This window comes from Anabas testudineus, chromosome 9, assembly GCF_900324465.2.
Source record: "Anabas testudineus chromosome 9, fAnaTes1.2, whole genome shotgun sequence".
Taxonomy (NCBI): domain Eukaryota; kingdom Metazoa; phylum Chordata; class Actinopteri; order Anabantiformes; family Anabantidae; genus Anabas; species Anabas testudineus.
In genome coordinates this window covers 10,570,258-10,597,230 of record NC_046618.1, presented here as the reverse complement: position 1 = coordinate 10,597,230, position 26,973 = coordinate 10,570,258, and the positions used below count along the sequence as shown (strand labels likewise).

At 41.7% G+C, this 26,973-nt stretch overlaps 1 long non-coding RNA gene across 1 annotated transcript in view; it reads right to left on the bottom strand.

Annotated features, from left to right (window-relative positions):
• Positions 1 to 9,134: 9,134 nt before the first annotated feature.
• Positions 9,135 to 26,973, bottom strand: part of LOC113151094 — a 34,742-nt gene continuing 16,903 nt past the window's right edge. The window contains exons 3-4 of the long non-coding RNA XR_003297698.1: positions 12,741 to 12,838; positions 9,135 to 9,444 (exon numbers count right to left, since the gene is read on the bottom strand). This is a non-coding gene — a long non-coding RNA (uncharacterized LOC113151094). The remainder of the gene's footprint in view (positions 9,445 to 12,740; positions 12,839 to 26,973) is intronic.

The window sequence follows — 26,973 nt, the reverse complement described above, 5'->3', positions numbered from 1 at the left end:
CAATTTCATGACAGGCCATTCAAGAATTTATGAAAAATTGTGTCAGTGTAGATTTGAATTGCATGATGTAATTAAACATAGCACAGTTTTTTTTTCTTACACATGGAAAGTCAGCAAACTAACTAAAGCACTGTAATGTTTTTTTTAGGTATCATTATGGCAGATTTTTTTGAATATTGTTGTTTTATTCTATATTTCTTTTCCTGTCTGCTGAGGTCACAGGGAAATGTCAGTTGTTTTTTTTTTACCAAACACTGCATTGTACGAATGCAGCAGCAGAAAATATTAATGCTGATTCTTTTCCCCCTCTTTGATTTATATCAGAATTAGACTACAGTGTGTGTGTGTATGTGTGTCTCTGTGTGTGTGCATGCAGCAACAGACACAATGAGGAATAAGGGCAGAGCTAGAGGAAGAGAGAGAGAGAAGCTCATTATAATCAGGCAATTATGCTGGCAGAATTAGAAGCGTCCTTATTTTCTCTCGTGGCAGCCTGAGTGTGGAGACGGCTTTTTAAGTGACTGCAGACTAATCCATGGATATGACTGACTATCCTCTGTTAATATGGAGCATCTGTAGCTGTGTATGACAACAAGATTTGGAAGTGAAAGCCTGTGATTTTGGTTTTGTGGAGAACTGGTGAGTCAAGCAAGGCTCCCCAGGTTGTGGGCTCTAATTTGCATTGATGAGGAAGTTTTTTTTTTTTTTTCTCCTTTCTCTTCTGGTTCAGGCTTTGGCTCAGCGGTAGTGAGTGACAGATGAGAGCGGTTATACACACCTACATCTCAGGACCATGGCTTACACAATCAGTGTCTTCTAAACTGTGGTATATAATTATTCTGCATGTTTTTTAAAACAATTTTTATTAAATTGCATGTGGTATAGTATGTGCTGCTAATTTTTAGTTAGTGTTTATTTGTTAATGTCAGTGTCAAAGACTGTGTGTGTGTGTGTGTGTGTGTTTGAGTCATGCTTTATAGCTGAAATCATTTTCAAAAGAAACACTGAACTGCATTAAAATACCTTACAACTATTATAGTTGATTATTTACATACAAAGAAATGTGTACAAAGAAAATAAAAGTTTGACTTTATACATCTGGCTGTGAAAATTCTTATCCAAATAAATGCACTTGTCCCTTTCTGAGTCAAGATTTGACACATATGCGATTGCACTCCAGCGGCATGTTCATGCTAAAGACTTTGACCTAAGGTCAAGGGTGTTTGACCAGCATTTGACTCTTGACCTCTAATACATGTCTTATCAACTGGCCTGTTAATGTGTATTGATCATCCCTCCCCTGAGACAGGAAGACTAAAGCCTGTTATTTTCAGACCTTTTTCTAGAATGGCGTTCCTGCATTATTCTTCAGTTTCCACATCCACTTGCAAAGACATAGAAATATTTATTTTCTTCATTGTTTCTAATTTAAGATTTTATACACTCTTAAATTGGGAACAAAATGAACAATTTCAATCTTTATATGATTGAATCTTACAGTTAAAAAAATAAAAATAAATTTATAATGTTTATCTATTTATCTGGAAGGCGTACTCATCACCCTGCATCTCCCACCCCTTTTTTCCACTTACAAAAAAAATCCTGAATTGTGCATGGAATTTGGCAATGGGGAATTGTCTACATGTGCGTAAGTGTGTTGGGGGGGAGGGCGGTGTTAAGAAGAACAGTGGAATGACGACTCGCTGAAAGTTCTCAGGGAAGTGCTTGTGTCTGGCCATGGAGCAGGCAGCTGATTTGGGATAGGGTGTTAGCATAACAAAGAGCCTGAGCCTGTGAACTTGGGGCACCTTTCGACCCTAGTGCTGTGGGGATGAATAGTCTCTGGGCCTCCCCATAGAGCTCCCCCATGGCTTGCCTGATCGTGGCTAAATTGTTAATCAGGGTAATTTAATATAGTTTTCAATATGCCTCATCTCTCATCGGGAAAGCATTCACCGCCTTCTCCCTCCCCGAAAAATCCACCTATTCAAGCAGGCGAGACGGGCAGCTGCAGGTCTTATAACCCTCAGCCCTCAGCCCTGTGTATACATGTGTGCGCATATGTGCTGGTGTGGCGTGAGCCACTCCTCTCTTACCTCCAAACTTGAGCATTGGAAGATCATTTATGCATGTGCAAATCTAGACATGCGGACACATACAGAGGTGATGAATGGCAGCGTGGGTGTGTGCGGATGAAAGTGAAGACAGAAAAGGGAGATAACAGCCTTAATGCTCAATGTTACCCTGCTGTTCCTGGCTAGTGAAACCACCTTCATTTTTCCAAAATGTAATACCACATGTTTACATTGCCTGAGCTCGGAAAATGAGAAAATGCAACAGGGTGTTTAAGCTCAGACATGACAACCTCTGGCCCTTTTCCTCTCTTGCCGTGGTCAGAGTGAGGTCATTGTGAGCAGTAACTTTCAGTGTCAGGACAGGTGATGTCAGCTCTCTTGGTGGCAGCATCCAGTAGCTGAGGTGAGTCATAGGAGTTGGGGCCTTAGCTTCAAGCAGTGTGAATTGGAAACACCCATCCAGCGCGCAACACACACACAGACTCTCGCACATGCGTGCACACAAGGCCTAGGTCCTGACTCCGCCGTCTATAAATACATACTGTAATCGAGGATGACTCAGACACTTCATGGCTCTCTGTGGGGAGGCAAAAGATGGAGTGGGGAGGACAAGGAGTCTGTAGGAACAATGGAAGAGAGCAAGCAAGAACCCGTGTTGCTACACTTCAGCTCTAGGCTGTGAGCTGGCATGGTGGCAGAAAATGGAGGACAAAGAACATGACGTAGAGTTTCAACACATGATGTATTGAAATGGGTGACACGTCTGGAAGTTATTGACTGAAAGTACAACATGGCAGACTGTTATTATACGGACACTAATACAATAAAATATGTACAGATTTGTTGAATATTATCTCTTTTGCCTGTTATATTGCATATTTTGCTATGTGCTTTATTGAACATGAAGTGGATTCATCTTTTTTTTTGTCTGTAAAACAAGGTACTGCTCTGAGAGTGTGACAGCCGGCGTGGGAAGACTGTTAGCTGTAGATGATGCAATAATAGTTCATCTCCACAGATTTTGAATGATGACATGTTTTGACTAATTTATTTATGCATGGCTGTTACCACCACAATACTCCTCTCCAAATATTCTCATCTTTCCTGTTAATATTTTTGTTCACAACCGTTTCTTTTTAAATTTTGCAGACATTTTTACAGCATATTGCCCACATGTATGTGCAAACACTGGCTAATTAGCATAATATCCCGCCATGACGGGACTATGTGCTTAAAGCAGACACTGAGGTGTCTCAGGCCAGCAGACTTTGTGCCCTCGTGAGCTACTGAATAGAAGTGGCCTGCTCTTGTGTACTCTGTCCAAGGCTGTATGTTAATTTACGCTGTGTGACTAGATGATAATACATGCCTAAATCACCAGACTGCACCCCCTAAACCCAAAATCCAGACATGCGTCCGTGGGAACAGAAGACCCTAGGTCAACACAACACTAGACATATATAGATCAGCTTCTCTGAGACAAACAAACCGAAGCCGTATTTTAGCAAGAGATTGCTTTATTATTTTACATCAGCACTTACTGCAGCAAATTTTCCCAAATATAAACTAAATCAGAAAAAAAAGGTTGTTTATTTTGTTGATTTATTTGTTCAAGTGAAAAATTGTATTCTCAAACTACTCTTTTAACATAATATCTGTAAAAACACAACTGTTATTTATTGTTACTATAAAAGTCACAGGGTTGCTTAGTACTACGAACATGTAGTCCAAGCTTTAAAGTTTGGATGTCACAGTATTTGCTCAACATGGAAACAAAGGTATTGTAGACCCCGGGGGGACAGGGTCCAACAGGGGTCAGGACTGTGGGGCCTTGTCTAGACAGCCTGCTTTTGTGGTTGCAGTGTTGCAGCCTCTATCTCAATTTTTCAATAGGAGAACTTGACCCGAGTGTAGCTGCTGTGGCACTAGAGGACACGAGGAGCTGGACTAGCAACATAGTTGGACAGAAATCTTAAATGGGATCATTCTAATACTGTTAAATGTTGACAAGAGAATTCTTATTAAGTTAGATATTTTCACACCTAGGGTTTATCACAACATGTACATGACTGACTTCAGGTCCTCCTTCAAGCCTTAACTTTACAATTTTAGGGGGTGTCACTCTAAAAAATATCTAATACAGAAAATAACAGTGATAAGAAGGTTAAACCAACCAATGACAATACCAATATGGAAGGAAACCAAAACATCCATTAAACGCCAAATTCAAATCAACCCTCCTACTCTCTTAACTCCCGTCTCGGTGTGTGTGGAGGGTGCAGGGTGCTGCTGCGGGGCATGGTATAATTGAAAGGCTGAAGAAGAAGAATACTGCTTGTTTAAACCAACCAGCAGGCAGTGAGGGCATGATGGGAAAACAAAGCCGCAGCCCCAGGAGTGGGTGACACGACATCACTAATAGCGGAGCAGAGAGGAACACTGTCTCTGTTTTGTTACTCTTAGTCCTTGTGACAACTAGCAGGTTGAAGATACAACACGGTACTGAAATCTGATTTTTACACAGCTGAATAGTTGGTTCACCAGCCTCTGAAATAACTCTAATAGGTGCTGGTTCCACAATTATTCATATTGATACAAGGGTGCTAATATTTTAATATTGATGTAAAAAGATTAGTATAAAGAACATTTTGGTTCTTAATAATTTAATTGATTTGCCCTTTTTAGCCATGATGAATTCACAAGTATGGGCTCAAATCTAATTCGTTTACAACTTTGATATTGTTTTCAGGCAGAAACAATTGCATGGACACATATGGATTTGTCTGTTGCCACTTTATTTCCTCACTCCCTTTCATTTACAGCATGTGTATACTATAAATACATGTGGCAGTGTTCTGTAAGTGATAGGTGAGTGCACAGACTGTTGAGAGTGCAAATAAGTATTATTGAAAATCTGTGATGTTCGGTAAGACTCCTCCATTTCACATCTCTATTTTTTTTTCTTCCTATGGGTGAGTTTGAGGCTACAGCTCGGAGATATAAGCTACAGCAGCTGTGAATTCCCCTAAAGCAAATCACCAGGCATGTCTGTGTCTTATTGACCCACATAAGCAATCCCCACCGACCACCTGCAAGACGGCTGCTCATTTTAGCCACCAATAAATATCAATGTTACATATCAATAAAACCATCGGCAAAGAGGGTCGAAATAACGGGGAGGAAAAGGGGTTTGATTGAAAGAGGGTGGATGTGGGGAATGAGAGAAGGCAGAAGTGGGAGGATGGAGAGAGAGAGCAAGAGCAAGAAGAAAGAGAGAGGGAAGAAAGTGTGGGCTCCTCATCGGTTTCGGCCCTGTGGTCTCGTGCCTCCTGGGATAGCTGAACACTCTGTCAAGATTCTACACTTCAAAATCAATCACTCACGACTGGGCACAAAGGGAAAGACACACACGTACACGTTCGCACGCGCAAACAAAGGCACATTCACACAACCTGTTACAGGCATTGTCTTCTGTCCTTGTCTGTCTTCAACAAGGCAGCCTCAGCATGTCACACCAGCGTGTGATAGGGGGCCGTCGTGATGTGCTCTGATTTTCAAGGAAGGGGACAGGGTGACAGATCGTACCTAAAGAGACACAGTAAGGTGCCACGTTTTCTGTTGCCTGACCCAGTGAGGTGCAGCGTGAATCTACAGTATATGGTTCCATAACATATACCCCATACATATGTTTGCAGTTGGTGGTGCGATGTGACCTCATTTGACAAGGCAACCATGTTGTCCAATCATGTACACATTCCTGGTAGATTACAGTATAACAGGAAGTAGAATTTTTATTGTTTCAATCAGGATTATCACAACCAAAGATAAAACACAAACTGCTGTACTGGGCTTTAGTGTCTAGTAATTAATTTGTTAGATTATTTTATCTGAAGCCAGCGTCTGAACATACTGTGTGTTCTTGTCCTCTTTTATTTATTTTTGAGGTGTTTGACTCTATGCAGTGATTAATTTAAAATTTTCACAAAGAGAACAAAACAAACATAAGTAACAGTAACCTTGAACCTAAACAAGCGTTTGAAAACACAAATATCTGTTCCCTTCTTTCGGTTTTCAGTTTCTTTGTCTCAACATTAGGTGAAACAACAATCACATGCATGCAGCATAAAGTAGTGCAGGAACTTTCTGGAGGAACGAGAACCATTTGAAGAAGTAGGTTCAGAAAACATGAGGAGAGGGGAGAGAGAGAGAGAGACAGAGGGTATGATATGCAACATGGGTGCTCAGCTGGACTCAAATGAGGGATGTTGCAGTTACGTAGTATGTGCATTAACCATTCGGCCGGCACTGTACTGTGCTCATATTGGTTTATTTTTGCAGCTGACAACACACATGCAGAATCTGACATATTGTGGATGTTCGTGTTTTACTGCCAAATCACAGAATGCTGCAGCATGTTGAACCTTTTTTTTGTTTAAATGTGATAATCTGAATGAATCCAAACTCTGCTAAACGGACCTAAACATTGACGTTGACTGTCCAACTGCACCAGTGTTAACATCCGGTTTAAAATCATTTCAAATGAAAACATTTGTAATATTAAGGGTGTGTCAGTGGAGGGGCGTTGAAGGTATAGTGGAAAAGTATACAGTGCAGGTCTCTAAGCTGTTTTTGCAGAGATAGACTGAGAAATCAATCAAAGCTTTTTATTTGTGACAAGTTTTTTTTTCAAAAACATCTGATATTACAGCAAAGTTTCTTTAACCTCTACCAACTTGGAATAATCCAATCATACTTCAGTTTCCAGCACCCAATTTCAGTTGTGATCTTAAACAAGCTGCTTTTCAAAAAGTTCACACATCCTTGAATTGAATTTTAAAGTACTTTAACACTATGCAGCCGACAGCCACCATGGTTTCAGGATCTTCTGAGAGAATAACCAGAGTTAAACACACACCAAAGGTAGTTTTTAGCAAGACCTCATTTTTCTCACTGTGAAGTTTCCAGACTTCGAGTTCTGTATCTTGTCGTCTGTTGGGATCATGGGGTGGAGAGTGCTTGTGAATCTTCTCCCAAACAAAATAAGATAACACAAAGTCCTGCTATCTGTAGATAAAAGTGAAATACTGTGCCGTCTAGTGGAAAAAAAGAGGAGGGAGACAAAGAAAGGAGCAAAAAAGTTCTATCACATAATGGAGTTTAGAAGTTTTATTCTTTACTTTTCCTCGCCAGCAGCTACCAAGGTCATGTTTTCAGGCAGAAAAAACACCTTAATGTAGGAACAAGATTTTTTTCAAAGTCCTGCGTCAGTAGTCGAATTCTTGAATTCATTTTTTTTTACTGCCCTGAAGGCAGTAAAAAAAAATGAATTCAAGAATACTAGCTAGAAGGTAGATTTCATTGCAATTTGATCCTAGAAATTGTGCAACAAGATAATGACAGCTGTGAAAATAAAATCCCACAATATGCTTGTGAGTACTGGTTCATTCTTATACTGCATTTTGTAGGCAAGGGCATGCTCTTAACTGTGTCATCTTCACATTTATCTGGATGAATGGAAGTGACCACTGAAGAATAATAACATTATGTAAACCAGAAACCAGTCGACAGTGCAGACGTATTTTCCACCAGTGTTGGGGATGACTGGATGTCTTGCACAAGATTTTGTGTTGCATCCTTCAAACTGATGCCAGGACAAGTTGGAGCTATTTTAGTACTCCTGAGATACTTTTTGTTGATGTTTCCTTTATTTTGCTAGTTACATGGCACTGCTAGCTCCAGGGCATCCTTTGTCTCATCACAAAAGCCACTAGCAGTTGATACAAACATCATTGGACACTCTTGGAATACACACCGTCTCACCTGTCACGCTGTAACCATCACATAGACGACTTGGTGCAAACATGAGGTGTAAAAATGTACACAGACGCAGCCATCAGCTTGGATACCTGTCCCATACGACCACTGATGTGTGCGTTAGTGTGAGCATGGCTTTGTGTGTGTGTGTGTGTGAGCGTACAGTATGTGCATGTCTATCTGTCTGCGAGGGGATAGGTTGAGGCCATCTTTCATCTCTTTCTGTGATCAGGTATTCTACATGATATGATATGATGATACAGGCCCAATTAAGGGATGGGGTTGTGTGAAAAATGTGATGACAGGGCAAGAAGAAGACTAGACTGTGATCTGACATCTGAGAGGAGGAGAAAGACAAGGGAGAGAGAGCAAAAACGAGAGAGAGAGAGAGAGAGAGAGAGAAAGATGAAGCAGAAGAATGGGTTAGAGCGGGAGAACACAAGTGGGGGTAGCAGACAGGAATGAAAGATTGTTGTAGGAAAGAAGGAAAGAGTGATGCTGCTAAAGGAAATGAGGATGAAGAAAACGTATAAAAAACAGGGAGAATGTTAAGTATTAAAGGACAGGGAGAATTAATATGATTAGGGAGGAGAAGTGCAGCTCATGAAGGCAAATGGAGAGTGATAAAAGATATGAAAGGACAAAATTAGGCCTCTTATCCATAAGGAGCAAGTTGTCACAAAGCATTATGAATCCTTTTGATTCTTTTTCTTGTAGTGTTTAATACCACAGAGACACAAAAGTAAGACTGCACTATTTTTTGTTGTTGCTGAAAACATAAGTCTGACATGAAGTGTTTGCAGGAAAAGGCAACAACATTTGCCTCTTGTCATCAAGTAGGTGTAAAAAACAAGAATATAATCAGTCTTGTGTTTAATTGTGCATAATTAATTAATTGTGTTACATTTGGATTGACAAATGTACAGTAGTACAGTATAACAGTGGCCAAGGTGACATGGAACTGATGTTAAAATAAGCAGATTTCTTGGTATGGTCTGTAATCTGCTTCCCCGTGTTTCTTAAGTCTGTCTGCATAAACTACAACTGTGTCAGGTGTACGATTTTGATCAGCACGAGCGCTGCTTTGATCAGCCTGCCAGCTTTTGTCAGCGTGCATACTCTTTTCATAACCAAATAGGACCCATTTATGTCAAGCATATTGTTCTTTAGCTGGTATGCCAAAGCACAGCAGAAAGGAAGAAATAACTCACTTAAAACATCATTTAAAGGAAAGAGGACGCCTTTATTTAGCTGTCAAAAGGGTGCTCGTCAGAGTCAAACTATTACATGAAATAAATGCTTCAAAAGTTTAAATGTGCAGAACATTTTGGGAAAGTATTATAACATAGGAAATAAATAAATAAATAAAGAATAAATAAGTCTTAGTAGGTGTTTGTTGGAATTACAGTACTAGTATAATACAAGTTGTAACAAAGAGTATGGTGCAGATCCAAGTGTCATAGAGAACTATATGAAGCTCCCAGAGAGTCTGCGAGGTTTAAGAGGGGACATCTTGAAGCTCCTGTCTGTCTACGGTGAGGAGGATCGGGTTTACCTAAAAAAGAGAACATTATAAAAGATTAAAACAATTCACATTCACAAATCCTCAGTTGATCATTTACACTGTATTCCTGTACATGTTATAACATCTATAAAAATGCATCACCACAAATGTCACCACGTCCTGTGTAACAGAAAACGTTACTAAGAAAACTGGCTCTAGGAAATACAATAATTGACAGTATAGTCCTTCTTATAATACCAAATAGGGAGCGCAATTTTACATAGCTTGTTAGTGTTTTTTAAGTTATTTATTTTGATTTTATTTGTTTTTATTCTGTATATTGCACAGGCTGTTTGGCACCTTAATCTCATTGTGCATTGTTGCAATGCAATGACAATAAAAGTTTATCTCTAACTCTAAGTCACACAACCTCTGTGAGTACTTTTTTATTATTACTGAAGCATGAGGGACAGCACTTGTTGTAGAGTTTCCACACATCCCAAAAGCAGAACCTTGAATGAAAGGAGCTCAGTGAGCTGTGAGTTCCTGGTGTACTTGGAGGCGACAAAGGCCTCAACAACAGCCACTGACATTACTGACATTACTCCCCCTCATATCACACTGCACTTTCCTCCCATTGTTCCCCCTGCACTTCTCACATGTATTGTCTTACATGATATCCTTAGAACCTGATAAGACGCCCAGTGAAGGTTTTTGTAGCTGAGGACACAGGCCTGGGAGTGTCTCAGGGTTACAGCTGCTTATTATTCTCTCATAGAAGAGACTGTAAGGTCTGGGGAACGCCTTATCGGATCCCCTTTACACCCAGCCTATCCTGGGTTACCTGCACCTCCAGGTCTTCCTCCATTACTCCCATCATGCCTGACACTCCCTTCCTCCATAAAGGCATTATGGTATTATATTTCCTTAAAACTATAGAGCTAGTTGACAAGCATGGAATGTATTCTGTCTGCATCCGAAAGCAAAAACACAGTGGCAAGCTAATTTAGGATCCCATGACTTCAACAGAGGTGTTTCCTAAATGTTTACTCTAAATGTGTTTCTGATTTCTCTTGTCAGACGCTTGAATTGTGTTGATTCAAACTGAGCGAATAGGTCCATAGCAAGGTGTTATAAATCAACAACTCCCCTAATTTCCTTTCAGGGAATTTTGGATGTACAGAAGTGTTGGTTTGGCCAGGCTGCCTTTTGCAACAAATTTCTCTGATGTTTGGTTGACAGTACAGAACAGTTCAGGTTTGGCAGGGGGTCCCTGGGCTATCAACAGCCAAAGTCAGCCCAGCTCAAAAAGATGAAGGGAGGTGAATTCAGACAATTTAAGCACACCACCCTGAGTGCTCAGAGCACCTCAAGGGCACACACTGCCTGCCTGGCCTGCCTGTCTATCTGTGGCAGCTGATCTTATTCAAAGCTATCTATGCCTCTCTCTCTGCATCCTCCTCATCTTCTCTGCTGACAGTGCAGTTTAATCCCCATATTTAAGAACGGCTGTGGTGTGTTTTTATGCATGTTGGCCCAGATCTTTGCCCATGTTTCTCAGTATCTCTGACACGTTGATTATATCTGACAAATCATCCGACAATCACCAACTGAACTGATTAGAGCTTGTTGTTTACTATGCAAACTGAAATAGATGCAACAATGCTATTCAGGGATTGATCAACACTTTGACGTTTATGGTCATCAGACAGTGATGTCATACCAGAGGGGATACCACGGATAGCTAGGGAAATTATTTCAATTCACGTGAGATCAGCGGCAAAAGTGAAAATGGGCCCTTGGATATTAAATGTTGTTATTTTTACTCTCATATATTTACATGTTACTTATACTCAAACCTCCCCATCTGGCCAGTTATCTGGAGTTGACATTATATGAAATCATTAAAATGTGTTTATCATCTGCCAACAGCACAACATCCTCTGTAACACCACTAATTGAGACGTGGCCTTAAATGTAATACACAAATGTAATTCAGACTCACAAGCTGCTTACAGGAGTCAAAGCTCTCTTAAATAAGGTATGATAATGATGTGATTTAAACATGATGCCTTACATAAGGTATTTATGTAGTATTTAATTTAGTTTTTACAGACTACTGCAAATCTGAATGAAAAAATTTAAAAAAACTATAAACCTTAGGCTAATTCTTTTGCAGTGTCAGTGGATTCAGACTTTCCTAGACTCCATCTCCAAACACGAGTAAGTGTCATGCTCTCTATCACAATGTGCATTTATGCAGAAAAATACAGGAATTTTTGGGAGTGGTCTCCCCTCATCCACAAAAAAAGAATTCCATGTCAAAGTGTCCCTGGGGAAACTGACAAAGGCTGAAAGTAGTGCTTGGTGTTGCCCCAAGTCTGATAACAGGGTGGATGAGTTGTATGCTTTGCTCTCTGTCTGCTAACTACTCCCAGTAGACTGCAGTCAGGTGCTTCCACTCTCCATGAGGAGGCAACTGATACTGCTGGTGCTCTGCAGAGAATAAGACTTGACTGAAGCCTTTCAGCACTGGAAGAGACTACTTACACAGACTCAGTGCATGAGAATATGATGCATACACATAAATGTAAATGTATACAGGTACAGACATGCTTGCACTGCGTGTGAGGCTAGCTCATTGACTGATTAGATTTGGACACATACTACCACACATGCCAAGAAACGGTCTGGGGGGCAGTACATTGGCACACATGTACACAAATACACAGACATGAATACCAAACAGGCACAAAGATATGACTGACACACACAAACACATCTCTCCACCCTTCCATTCTCTCCCTCCCCTTCTTTCTCTATCTATCTCTGTCCGTGCTTCTGAACCTTGGGGAGACATATTCTTTTTCATCTGTCAGTATGGATGGAAACAGACATGTTCAAAACACACAACAATGGCCTCTCCAGCACCAAGGAGGCTCTATGTTTTGTATGCTTGAAGCACTGCATTATCTCCTAAGTGTCTAGCAACCCCAGTATAGTAAATAATGGATGCTCCTCTTCCTTCTGAAAAAGCCCTCTTTCACTTCAGGGACCAGTCATGGTTTACCTGTATAAATGCCCTTTCTGTGTCTTTGGAGAAATGGATAGCACTAAAGGATGTGGGTCAGACGATTTCATTAGCACAGCATTTCTTTCTGTGTCTCCTTCAATCAGTCGTTTGACAGAAGCAATGTCACTCAAAATGTCTTACAGACACTTTCATATAGAACTCTCTGAGAAAGAGGATGCAGAGACTGCTGATCCATAGAAGGGAATTTGTGAAATATAGCCCATATGACAAGAGGGCAGAGACAGTAATGCCTGAGAGGAGAAAGCATGGTCACCTTGGAGATGAGCTGAATATCCTTGATGTCTTTTTCTGGTGACTCTGGTCATTATGCCATTTGTTTGTGGGTCATGATCCACGCCGCCTCCGTGCAACCTAAAGGACAAGGAAACACACATGCAGTGGATAAACAAGTTATACATGTGGCTGAACTCTTTCTACAGATACCGCATTAAACCAGACATCTTCACAGGATGAGTCCTGTCTCACCTGTTGGTCTTTTTGACCTTGTTCCTCAATCGGTTTTAATCAAAACCATAAGCAGGATCGGTCAGGACTAAAGTGTGCCACTACATAACCAAGTCTCATAGGTTTCCCTCCCCCATTCATTCTGAGGTTACATCGAAAGAGTTTCAGCTATTGTGAATTATTTACTTGATTCACCATTCGGCCTTTTAACCCCTCAGCAAATGCACAGGCAGTTGGGGTTAAAAATACACTCCCGCAGGATCTGAGTTTGACTCTACATGCATGAGTGTGTGTGTGAGCTTATGTGTGTGTGGGCAGGCATGTGGGTTTAAAATATAAAACAGTATATAACCCATATAACCCATAAAGCACCCTCCATTCTCTCTTTTTCCTAACGCCCCCTGAACACACACACACACACACACACACACACACACACACACACACACACACACACACACACACACACACAAACACACACACATATGAGCATCATTATGTGGGTACTTTCTTAGTGAGAATCCAGGCTGTCCCAGATGGGATTATTATAACACAGCTTGATCTGTGCAAGAGCTAGAAGTGTGACTGTGTTTGTCTGTGTGTGTGTGTGTGTGTGTGTGTGTGTGTGTGTGTGTGTGTGTGTGTGTGTGTGTGTGTGTTCGTCTGTGTGCATTTTTGTTCAAGAGTGAGTTCTGACCTGTGCTTCATGACCTGAGTGAATGTGTGGGTGCACCTCTCTGTGTCTGTGAAAGTATAAAATATATAGTACAAGCATAAAACTGTGGCATACTGAACCATTAGCAAGAAGGCGTTTTCCTTGACAACTGTGGCAAACTACACAAACCGGCTTACATTCACTTACAAGAGTGAACGTATACAGTGGACATATAAAGCCTCTGAGTCAAAGAGTGAAATAAAGGTGTCTGAGATACGCGGCTGTCTAACAGCAAACTGGCTGCAGCAGCTCCCTGTCTCAGTCAGTGAATATTAATGTCACTGAGATATGTGGGCCTTAATGGATCTGCACACACACACACACACACACACACACACACACACACACACACACACACACACACACACACACACACACACACCAACACCAACTCTACTTGGCCATGTTGCCGTGGTATGTCCCTGGCATGCAGCAGTGTTGTCATGGATACCCCCAGACACATCCGCCATCCCATAAGCGGGGGGATGCTGAGCGCTTCAGAGGGGCTGGCGCCGAGGCTCGCTCCCTCCTTCCCCCAAACTCTCAACCCCCCATTCTCTAAACCCCCTCCCCCCAAAAAAACTGAATCCCTGTCCCTTATTCTCCCTTGTGCTTGTCAACTGGGCAGGTCTGGAAGCGCACAGCAGCTCTCTCGTCCCAGTGTTGGGCTGCGCTCCTAACTGGAAGGGTAGGTAATGTAATCAAAACAGAATAGAACAATGAAGAGTGACAGAAAGTCAGAGAATACCGTGTCAGTACCAGTTGAATTCTTGTCTGAGGAAAGCTAAAACAGATTGTTGAAAAGGGGAAATGAATGATGTTTTGAGTGTGTAAATCTGTATGTGTGTGTGTGTGTGTGTGTGGGTGGGTGTGCATGTAGTAGCCCTGAGGGCTGTGGTTAAGCCTGTAGCTCATCCTGAACTGATCCTTTTCATTAGCCATTATCAATAATTCAACATTGCACTTGCTTTAATGGTTTAATGTGGGCAAACCCTCGTTCCACACACATCCAAGCTGACACACGCACACATTAGCACTCTCTACCTAATAGCACTTACTCTCTTGGCCTGCGCCCAATGCCACTGAGGTGAATATAGATGTGTAAACGTGCACCTGACGCAGTCAGTGCTGCTGAAGCTTTCAAAGGGAAGATACCTATCAATCAAAATCACTGTTTAGCCTTAGCAGGCAGTCATAGAACCCAATGAGTAGAGAAGAACACATTTATTATTTCCCTACAAAAGTCTGTTTTGTTGTATATGAAGTTATATTTCTAATAAAAGGACTCATCAAATCCTCTCGTCGGAGATGCGGTAATAAAAGGGTTAATCTTTTATGACGTGTTCCCTCCCGACCATGTTCCTTTTTTTTTTTTTTAACGCTGCCTTTCATATTCTCCAGCATGGCAATGCTCACCGCGTGCACATATGCCGAATAAAATAATCCTCTTTGATTGGAAGGCTAATTTGGAGTGTCAATTATTCTTATGCAAATGAAGGTACAGTTTCTCACGCCTGGAAATGGGCTGGAGCACAGATGGGTGCATGTGTGTATGCGTATGTGTATGTGCGCAAATCTCCCTCCAAAAAACGTACAGCGCCGTTCCATGGTCCCTCCAACTCTTCATCTATAGCTCATAGGGAAGAGAGCTGATATACAAAGACAGCCGGCATAATGGGACAGGGATATTAGCATGCACATTGTCCACGCCACAACGCCAAAAAGATCATAAATTGAGAGTACAATGCCAAAACAATAACAAAGGGAGAGAACTGCAAGTCAGCGCCTACATCATTCAACAATAGAGAGGCATGGTTCTATGTTGTAATGTAAATAATGAAATGGTGACGGGTAAACAGGAACACAACAAGAGCTCGGCTGTATCATGGGAAGTATTGTGGGTTGACAAAACAATTTACTAAAGCTTTTGTCATCTAAACACTTTCCTGTAACATTCGCTTTTGCTGTGTGCCATACCAGAGGTGCAAGTGAGAAATATAATCCGAGTGTCTGTGCGGAGAGAGAGGTACAAGAAGATCCTGTTTAAAGAAAGCGCGAGGGAGAATGAGGGAGAAATCGAGAGCGACAGCGTGTCCCTGAAAGCATATGTTTGTGCCTAAGTACAGTGTGTGAATGAGTGCACGCTCCTCTTTATGTTAATTAAAGCTTCCAACCTGAATCTAAAGGAGAGATTTAGAGCGACAAAGAGAAACAAAGTGAGGATGAAAAAGGACAAAGGAAAATAAAAGCACAGAGGAGTCTACAAATAGAGTCTGTTGTCTGACCCTCTCAGCTGATGTGGTGGTTCAAGTAAAAAAAAAAAAAAAAGGCCTTTCAGGCCCAAAACAGGATCAAACAACCTGCTGTAGAGTCCAGTTACACCATAACAATGGCTTACATTCACTCCCGGCCTCTACACATAAGCTTTTACCTCAAAGGATGTAGAGTGAGAGAGTAAGTCTCGTTTGAAGGGCGGGTGCGTGCGAGTATGGAGGGAAGCGTAGCGATATCTTAGACGATAATGGCGTTCAACAGATTAGATGCTATCGGCCTACCATGTTTGTTTTCAACTGTCGGTTTCCACAGGTCTGCTGAGATCCATGGTCAAGCCTGCAGGCGCTCAGGGAAACCTTTACATATGGCGGCGGAAAGTGAAGCACTCTGATAGGCAGCATTCAAAAAGTCTCAGATCAAGTCAACTGAAAGAGGAAGAGAGAAGCAGCTGGGGACAGATCATCTTTAAAACCTGAAAACCTAACCTGCCATTGTCAAAATCAGTTATTGCCAAACCAGTAAGCACTAAGCCGCTGATGGAACCGACTGGCTTCATTAGCTCAGGATTTAGGAACCAATTCCTAAACACATCATATAGTCAACTACAGACCCACCATAGACAGCAGCTAAGACCGTGCATCTAAAGCAATGAGCAGCAGCCCTGGCAATTTATATTTGTTTTGCATTGGTTCAGTAGTTCTCAAGAAATTAGTATGCAGTCAGGGATGGAGGAGCTTGTCAAGATCAGAGAGAAATCTCTACCTACCCACTGGGTGGATCTACATTCATGAACAAAGTTGACAAGAAAGCTGACTAGTGTAAAGACAAGGAGCAAATAAAATGGCGAACAACCTGAATATTCCTTTTCATATGAGTGCACTGAGAACACCTTCATAGACAGGCCCTGTTCTCTATCTGTCTGTCTTGTTTGTCTGTTCATCTGTCAAGACACTCACTTTCTCTTTTTCTTCCCCGAACCCTCTAGCCCCTCTTTTCTCTTCCAAAACTATGTGTCATGCACATCAAAATGCTAAGGCCAGTGCTTTTGAGGGTGTTCTGCTGGACCATAGAGCGAATAAACATCCATGTCAGGAGAAAGCGATCTGGGGCCCTTCTCTCACTGAGCCCGAGCTCTCCTGGGAAACACACAGCTCATACAATGGATAGAGGAGGCCTTTTGTTGAGTCTCTGGGAGCTGCAGGGCTAGCTCTGGATCAAACAGGGTGTGTGTGTATATATACATTTATACATTTTGCACACACACATGCTCAAGTAAACTGCACTGACAAGCCAGAGTGCACACACACACGCACACACACACACACCTGCGCCCACACACACAGACACACACTTAGGGAATCACAGACTTTCCTCATCTCCCTAAACTCACTGTGACTAAGTTTAGGGAGAAACTTACTTCACCCCTTTTGCAGCAGTTACGAGGCAGGAAGATGAATTTGAAGTGGCCAGCCGGAGAAGGAGGAGAGACAAAGAGGAGAATGGTGACGTAAATCAGTGCTGGACTGATTTAAACTGGTTTAGTGTCAGTCTAAAGGGGCTTTCTGTTGTACAATATACAAATCACAGTTCAAAGCCAGTGGCGGAGCTCCCTCCTGGGGTCCAAGGCAGGGAAATCCTGCAGGGAAGTGCCTAATGCTTGTTGGTCGACTGTGTGTGTGTGTGTGTGTGTGTGTGTGTGTGTGTGTGTGTGTGTGGCACAGTGGTTTATTACATAGACTTGGGATATTTTCTTAATATAGGATGTGATATTGGCAGGAGATGATGGGGAAGGGACAGTGCAGAGACAGTAACAAAAAATAAAAATCTGTGTTCAAATATAAGCTGCGATGGCACCCAACTCTACAGACCAATAAATAAATAAATAAAAACGAAGGCCACGGTCGATGAAATACACACATCAACATTTGTTAAATGTTATTGTCTGTTGAATGCCTTTTGTCTTAAACCATCCTGGCTGTGTAGTATGACACTGGAATACCAAAATGCCACTGTTCCTCATCCCAGAATGCATTTTAATAAATTTCCATTTGAGCCATTGCCTTGTTCCTGGCCGCCTGCCTCTCGTGTAGTATCTATGGGAATTCTCCTCAGTGAAATGGACTCACACCATCTGACCCTATTCATCCCTAAGACTGCACTTTCTCTGGGACTCCCCTTTTCCAGTCCCCCGGTTTCCCACAGACCCCCCCCCCCCCCCCCCCCCCTCTCTTTGCATCCTCTCCTTCTTTCTCCCTACCTTCCCACTGCCCCCTCCCCTCCCAAGTCTCTGCCTTGCTTTCAACTCCAATTTTAGGCACAATGAAGTTGTTCTGGCTGACAGTTTGGCCAGTATAATAAGTGTTGTTTGAGCCTGCTGTGTGGCCCTGTAGTGGGCCCATTCTCCCCCTCGCCAGCTCAGTTACCGAGATCCTCGTTGGTGGGACACGGAAGCCATCCTTCCCCACGCTCCCACCCTGACCCAAACAATTAGCCTCAAACTACTCACTCCACTCAGGGTTACCTGTGTGTCCTCTTTAAATGCATGCATGGACATATGCACAGAAAAAGATTAACTTACTACTGAATTATCCGCTTTCCTCTTTGATCACATTAGTTTTTAGACTCCATAAAGTCTTCAGCCTTTTTGTTTCCTAATATTCTTAGTGGTCCATGCATTTATCTTTCATATTGCACCGAGGTCCCTGCTACACCACAGCCAGGTTGGCCTGATTTACTCAGTTACTCCATGTCTTGTAGGATGTGTCAGAATGGATTCTGTATTGGGGTCAGCGGGAAAGACAAAGCCTGCAGCCCTCTCTCCTCTGTCGCTTTCAGTAAGCATCAACCAGCCTCTCTTTCCCTCTCCCCTATCTGCCCCCCCGCATCATCCCTCTGTTTCTTCTCCACTGTTTTTCTGTTCCAATGAGTTATCAAAGAAATATATATATATAAATCACACTACAAATATTCCTCTTGCGTGTCTCCCCTCTGACACACATACAAAAGCACATACACACACAAGACAGGACATGAGAAAGTGGCTGGGAGAGGCCCTGATGGGGAGACCATATGTCCAGGCGTTGTATATCAGTCGGCTCGCCCCCAGCGCTCTGCCAGACCACCATAACTTAGTTTGTCTTCAGCACAAAGTTTTGTCCAAGCTTGGCTGGGTTCATTAGGAACCTATTCTCTGGAGCCAATGAAGCTCAACAGACCTCCAACAAAGAGTTAATCACACCCACTGCTGCTCTCTCTTTTCCTCACCTTCACCCTGTTTCTTACTCACCCTGTTCACTAAAACCTACAGTTTCCACAAAGTTGTACTCCTTCATTAAATAGAAACTAGATAAATTAAATCAGTGGTTGCCCAGTACTGGCAACTGTCAACCACAATGTAGACAATACAGCAGAATCTGTAGACCGTGGAACCTGAAGAATAATCAGGTATGACAAAAAGAAAGTGCAGAATAGGTAAATGATGACAAAAACAGTAATTGGCCAGACCTATCTTTCTTTTGTGTCTACACATTCAGTTGTACAGAAACAAACATGGATAATTGTGTTACCACTGAAAATTCACACCTGGGACTGTTTGTGTATGTGTGTGTGTGGGCTCACGAAGTGTCATGTTCTCACCTGACAGACACTTTGCTGTCTCGGATGTGAGTGTTAGCGAGACGCAGTGTGTAGAAACGTACGCCCACCTCCAATGTGTTGTGTGTGCATTTTGGAGTGCATGTGTGAGCAAAAAGATGCGGCGCACTGACAATGGAGAGCCCCAGGCTGCTGAATACTCGAAATGACCTTGAACCTCAGCATTCTCCATTCTCATGGCTGCAGGGACGGTGAGCATGTCTGTATGTTTCTGCATGTGAGCCTGTGTGCATGTGTGTGTGTGTGTGTGTGTGCATTGGAGAAGAACAATGAAGCTTTGCACTTTGTATGTGCCCATAATAGCTCCTCCAAAACTCAGTCACACAGACAGTGAGGGTCAAAATATTTCCAAATAATCTATAGAAATGTTATGGTCATGGAATAAAAAAAAAAAAAGAAAGAAGTTTGTATTGATTTTATTGTAGAGTGGGATTTTTAGTAAGATTTTCTGGTAGTTTTTAGAATGAAACTCAGGTGTTTGGACCATTTTATTAAATCAGACTAGGATATCTACTGTCAAGTGTGTGCCCCTCTACCTCTCAGCCTGTGATGACTGTATTTGCTCACCCTGCAGACATAAAAAGGGTCGCTCCATACCATGTCCCCTACTGTGCACACAGACTACAAGCAAGCACGAGTGAGGATGATCTGGACATGCTTTAAACACACAGACACTGTATGCACAGGATGGTCCCCAAGCACACAAACACACAGACAAACAGACACACATTCATGTGCACACTGATAAGATGGCTTGAAGGTTTAAGAATGACAGTGGGGGGGTATGGGTGGCAATGGGAGACCTAGCGTGGGGTGGTAAAGGCCATGTCACCAGGCCCTGCCTAGACTCAAATGTTAGCAGCTTTACTACCTCTACATGGACGCAGTGGTGGAAGAGCACAGGAGATGAAACAGAGGAAGAAACGTCCACGTGACGCAGAGGTGCATGAGGTGGAGAGAAAAGCTTGACAATGTGAAAAATTGTTATTCCTCAAACTAATATGTGAAGAAGAGCCAACTTTCGTACTGATATATTTGAATATATATATATATATATATATATATATATATATATATATATATATATGTATGATACATATATATTTTTTGTCTAAATCCTCACCCTACAGCCAGATGCATTACACAGGCATATGCAGTATTGTGTGCACCCCTTTCCTCTCATGCCCTGTGTTACCATTCCTGCTCCCCATCCATTAGATGTTGAACATTTCAACTTTCAAAGTGGAGAGAGAACACAATGCCCTCTGCAGCTTGAAAACACTGAATACATTATAAGCATTTTGCACTTGAATATTCCAACAGATACAAACATACAAGCACACATACAATATACACTGAGCATCTGAGGAGAATGTGATGTTGTTTTTTTTCTCTCTCTCTCTCTCTCTTTTAAAGGTCAAAACACAACCCTGTGCCATTCTGAGGCACTTTGAGGACCAACAAAACAATTCTATACAGGCACTTAATGCTAAAAAAATAAGAAATACACTTTACTGTTCCTTGCGTAAGAACAAAATACATGTACATATGTATGTGTGCATATATAGAAATATATGTATATATGTACATGAAAAGGAAGATGAAAAGGAAATCAATTCTTGCTAAGAAAGAGGAGCCGTGGCATTTATACAATTTACCTAATCTAATACTGTTAATTGTCTACATGCAGAACATCTCTCATCCACAGAACACACACTACACAAAATGGCCACCCAAAGTATTTGCTTTGTTGTTAGTGTAAACACAGGTGGCGAAATATACTGCTATCACTTTTTCATTGACCTAAAGTTACACTTTTCACATAAGAACTCCACATTCTTCTTCATGTTTTCATGAGACAAAAAACATATTTTTCTGGTCCTCATTGATTTTGATAGTTAGATTTCTGAACATACCTACAAATGACTACGACAAATATCATTCCCAACAAAATGTATGTACATCTATATGAAATGCTGTTTATTCAGCATTGCACATTATGATTTCCTGTGATATAAAGGGAAATGTGGAATGAACACGAACATACACTCAGGTATACACAGCCTCCAGATGGCCATACTGTAGAGTGACAATGCTCTGGCAAACACAGCCACAACAGATTGTGGGAACCCAAACCTGAGGCCATCTTGCTCTCAGCTTGTGCTGCCTTCAGAAAAATAAATAAATGAATAAGTAAAAAAAAAACAAAAAAACAAGTCCGCATCCAGTCTCTTAATACCATTTTCCTTTATCCCTCTTTCCTTCATTTCCTTTTGTTTCCTCCATTTCCACCTCTGTCTGGAATCACAGCAAAGTTCCCCTGTGAAAGTAGTGTGTTCTCCTCGTCACCAACACTTTTACAGATTCGCAGACAGACAGTGGTGATTTGTGCCTGTGTTAAGGCAGAACTACTCCTAGCCTCTTTCACAATATAGATTGCTGCCATTATCCGGAGCTATTTCTCTAGCTGACACAAAAAAAAAGAAGAACAAAACATGGGGGGAAAAGGATGAAGGAATTTCACCCAACCGCTGTATGAATTGCTGATGGGACCTGAGTGACAATTTGGTATGCGATTGTCAGTGTCAGTCACAGAGACATTGTCATGTCTGATTCCCGTCCTGAGGAGCCGAGCTTTAGTGGGTACAGTGTATTGTCAGAGGACAGTTTTCGACTGAGGAAGTTCAATCAGCATCAGATGGTTTTTGTTAGTGTAGCGGATGGACACTAAATGAGATTTAGAGGATTACATTTGGTTAATATATATTCTAGGACGTGTGTACGCCCATTCCAACGCACACCGGGGCCGTTTTACATTGAGCCTGGAGCTTTGACTTTAGTGGAACCTGACTAATATTCCAGGTAACATAGAGTGAATATGGTGGAAATGCACATTCAGTGCTGTCCCCTTTCACGTTGAGGAATGAAATAAAATCTTTTGTGGCTGCCGGGCATTGAGGGTGGGAAAAACGACGAGGCGAAGGGGTTCCTTGGGTCACTCATTTGGGCTGTGAATGAGCCAGTGCCCAAGCGGGAAAGGTGGTGTGCCAGTGGTGTGCTCTCTGCTAATTGATTGCCTCTGCTAACAAGAGCATAATGTATTCTATTGTGATCATCATTTGCCCTTGTTCATTAAGCCAGGAAGCAGTGTGATCTTTTCTTTTTCTCTTGCCCCTGCCCCTATTCTCTCGCCTCTTCCTCTCATCCTCCCTCCCCAATCTTCTTTTTTTTCTTTCTCGCCTCTCTTGTCGACGCTCCCCTCTCTCCCTCTCTCTTGATCTGGATGGGAAAGATGTTGCAAAGGTGGTATGACAGGCAAAGCATCCCCTCAACATCCCAAATGCAAAAAAAAAAAAAAAAAAACGAAGAGGAACAAAAGACAGATGGTAGGAATTGAGTAGGTGGCTGGTAGGGGTGATGAAGTGTGGATGAAAGGATGAGAGAAGACGACAGGGAAGACAGGTAATGGCTGAGAAGACAGAAGGACATGGAAACAAGATGGTGGGAAAAGAAGACAATAAAAGTGTGAAAACAAAAGATCAGGATCTGAGTAGTGCATCTCACCACCTCACTCCATCCCTCTCTTTTTCCACTTACCCCTCCCACTCCATCCTCGTTTCTGTCAGGTTCCCACCCTCCTGCTCTGCCCCTGCTCTTCTTTTTTAGCCCCTTCTCTCCTCTTGCCCCCTTTTTCACTTATCTCCCTCCCTTGCTTTTGCTCCTCATCCCCACATTTCTGGTTTGCCTCTTAATGAGAGCTGGTGGGACAATAGTTCTATTGATGCCTGTGTTTGGACTGAAACAATCACTGTTTATCCAAGCGGTGGCACAGCCTGGACCCTCTCCTTCATTTCAGCAGGACCTAGTCTGATTAAGTCTCTCCCATAAGTGCCACAATAAGCCACTGTGCTGGCTGCTACACTCATCCACTTCCCTCTGTCTTTTCCCTTTACCTCATCTATGTTTCCAGTACTTCCTTCTCCCTCTTTCTCCTACAGTCATAACTTCAACTGTATTCTCTCAGTCTGCAACTTTCCAGCTGTGGGATGGTGTTGGTGTCTCTCAGATTTACATATTGTTACATATTGTTCATCAACAATGACCAGGAGAATCACATTTATTATAATGATTTTGGATTTATTATCAGAACTCATTAGTTGAATCTGAATCTTGAAATTTTGAGTTTTCTTTTAAACTATTTTCAAAATGACCTTCGTCAAGTAGGACAAAGCTAATTTCTGTATTAAAAATTCCCACTAGGGTTGAGAGTGCTGGAGGCAGTGCCAATACGACTGACTGAAAGACGTAAGAAAACAACTCTCTTTCCTTAATGTTGTCAAATCATAAAAAATGGCGTGGAGGTAGAGTTATCAAGCTGATGCTTGTGGGGGAGATGCACTGAACAGTGGATTGAAAGCCTTTTCACTCATCCACATCCCTCAGCTCCGTGGCTTGTAACCGAACTGTGCTACCAGCGCTATGCAAAACAGCATCATGAATATGCGTAATTAGGTGGGACTGGTGTAATTTTTCTGGGTTATGGGATGTGACATTTGTGGGGCAGGAGCATACATCAGCGTAAGCACGACTGACAAATGCATAATCCTGTTCTCTGCAATAAGGCATGCTACACTTTGCGGTACAAAATATACAGTTTGTCTTCATACACTTAACAGCTGCATACAAAAATGCACAAAATGTTTCCCAATAAACATATACACAAAGGCACACGTGCATAGACTCGCACAGTTGGACGCATATGTAATAAAGATGCCGACAAAAGCAGTGTGCATATGCCACTAAAAGGATTAGGTGGGTTTGAACAAATATAACCGCTAAAGACAAATGTAGGACAAATAGCGAGAGTTTATCCGTGTTAATATAGAAAAGGAGATATTAAAGGTTCAATATTAATGGAAAAAAGCATGAAGTGAATAAAACAAAAACTAAATATGGTCCAATGATGGAAGGCACAACGACAACGACTGATAAACTGCTATTGCCAAGCAACAAGGTTTTAAAAAAAAAGGGCTGATCTGTTGTTTAACATAATATACTCCAATGTATCAGTTGGTGAAGCAATCAAGAAATGCAGGACAGCTAATGGGAGTGCTAGAGAAAATTTCACTCCACAATTAACCAGACTGTTGAGAAATACTTGGAAGTATAGTATACAGATTTCCAACTTTTTAGTTTTGCTTGTTTTTTTTTTTAACTATGACTGAATTACTAAGCCTCTGTTATAATATATAGTATTTTTTCTTATGCATTAGTATTCAATTTATATGAACCTTCAAAAGCACTGAACAATTGAATGCAAAAATAAGAACAGGCACATGGGCATAGGCACACTGACAAAAGCATCTATTAATAATTGGATCATATTCTTACACAACCACACACACACACACACACACACATGCATACATACTTTCAACAGACCTCTCTAGCTCTTCAGAGAGAGCCAATTTATAGATACTATACTGAACCCCCCTCACCAACTCTCGTCTCTCTCTTTACCGTGCCATGGCCCTTTCCCCTATCCTAATTCACCCATACAGACACGCACACACCTTCACAAACACACCAACATGCACAGCATCCTGCCACAATCCACCGGCTTGCCATACATGCCGAAGTGGAGGACACATCCCTCATAGCACCCAGGAAATTAACTTGACATTTGATGCAGACAGAAAAAAATATATTTTGGTGGGGGAGGAAAAAAAAACACACACACACACAAAAAAAAAAACAAAGTGTACCAAAGCAGAGATAGAATAAACCCATCCCTTGTTCACCCTTCCCCACCCCCCTTAAGTCCAGGGATGCATTCAAGAGGGATTTGAGCGATCTGCAATGCAGACGCCACTGGGTGCCCATGGAAAAATGAGCTTCATCTTTTGCCTGTCCTTCTCAGTGTATGCTGTCTGTCCCTCTTTGTTTCCATCTTTTATGATGCCGGCGCTCCATTTTCATATCCACTTCCCCTCCCTTCGCGTTTGTGCCTTTCCCTTTGAGAGGAAGTTGAAAAAAAAAAAAATATATATATATATATACAGAACAGTGTTGGAGGATCACTTGATGGATGCGTATGAAATTAAGGCACACCCTTTAAGCCACATAAAAATTCATTTGGTGAGGATGATGCTGTTTTACATAGTTGTTATCATGCTATTTCCTCCAATTTAGCATGAATTTTCTAAAACCTAGGCCACTGATCCAGGTTTACATCCCTTTGTTGTGCTATTGTAGTTAAACTGCTTTGTAAATCTGATTTACAGAGCTCTCACTCTCACTAATCGCATCTAGATTAACAAACACTTAACACGAGAAACAATGAACGTATGCAGGGGAGGAAGAACAAACATTTGTACGCCGGTTTTGTGCGAAGCAACAACAACAGACGCTCCTGTTACACAGATTGCGGTGCACCTACAATTTGAGGCGAGACTAGGAAATGAAGTGCAGTGTGATCTTGCATATGCTTCATGAGATTAACGGTCGCATCAAAGGCCTGGTGGTAACCTCGGCAAGGAGCCCAAACACCACATGCGAGAGCAGGCCACAATTAATACATCATTATGCACTGCTACAGTTTATATCCATGAACACACACACACACACACACACACACACAACACACACAGCAAGACCGCCGACCAGCTAGTGTCTGTCTCAATATCCCCTGCATTAGACATGCAGGAATGTTAACATCATTATGCACAATGGCGAATGTCTGTCTGTGCCCTCCCCCTTTTCTCCCCTGCCATATTGTGTCTGCGGGGTAGTCTCTCTCTCTCTCTCTCTCTCTCTCTCTCTCTCTCTCTCTGTGTGTGTGTGTGTGTGTTTTCTAAGGGGGTGGCATTATTTAAATGATGATTTTTTCGTATGCATGTTGAAACAAATTACTTATTGCTGTGTGGCTATGAGAGTCTTTGGACATGATATTGTTAAACCATGTCTACATTATTATCTGTCAGGGGAAATGATGCTGCAGGAATTAATGTCTTGGCAAAATAGAGCTTTGCAAAAATGATTCAGCTTATATTTATTCCTCAATAGCACAATTTGAGGATTTAGCTAAAATATTTCAATTAAATAAAACCTGTGAATTAATTTGTGCTATAACACACACACAAATGCAAACACACACTGCACCATCTTTTATATGGTGATATCACGAATAAATAAATAAAAGAAACTTAATTTAAGATGAAAACAAAGTTTTTTTCTTTACTTTTACACACACTAACATACACATATTTTTATTTATTTATTTCAGTCTATGCTGAGGCGTCTGGTATAATGCTATAAAACCAGTGTCTAAAATATCCATGGTGAGAACCACATCAAATATCAAGGAAAATAATACAAGCACATTTTTTTCTTTTTGATA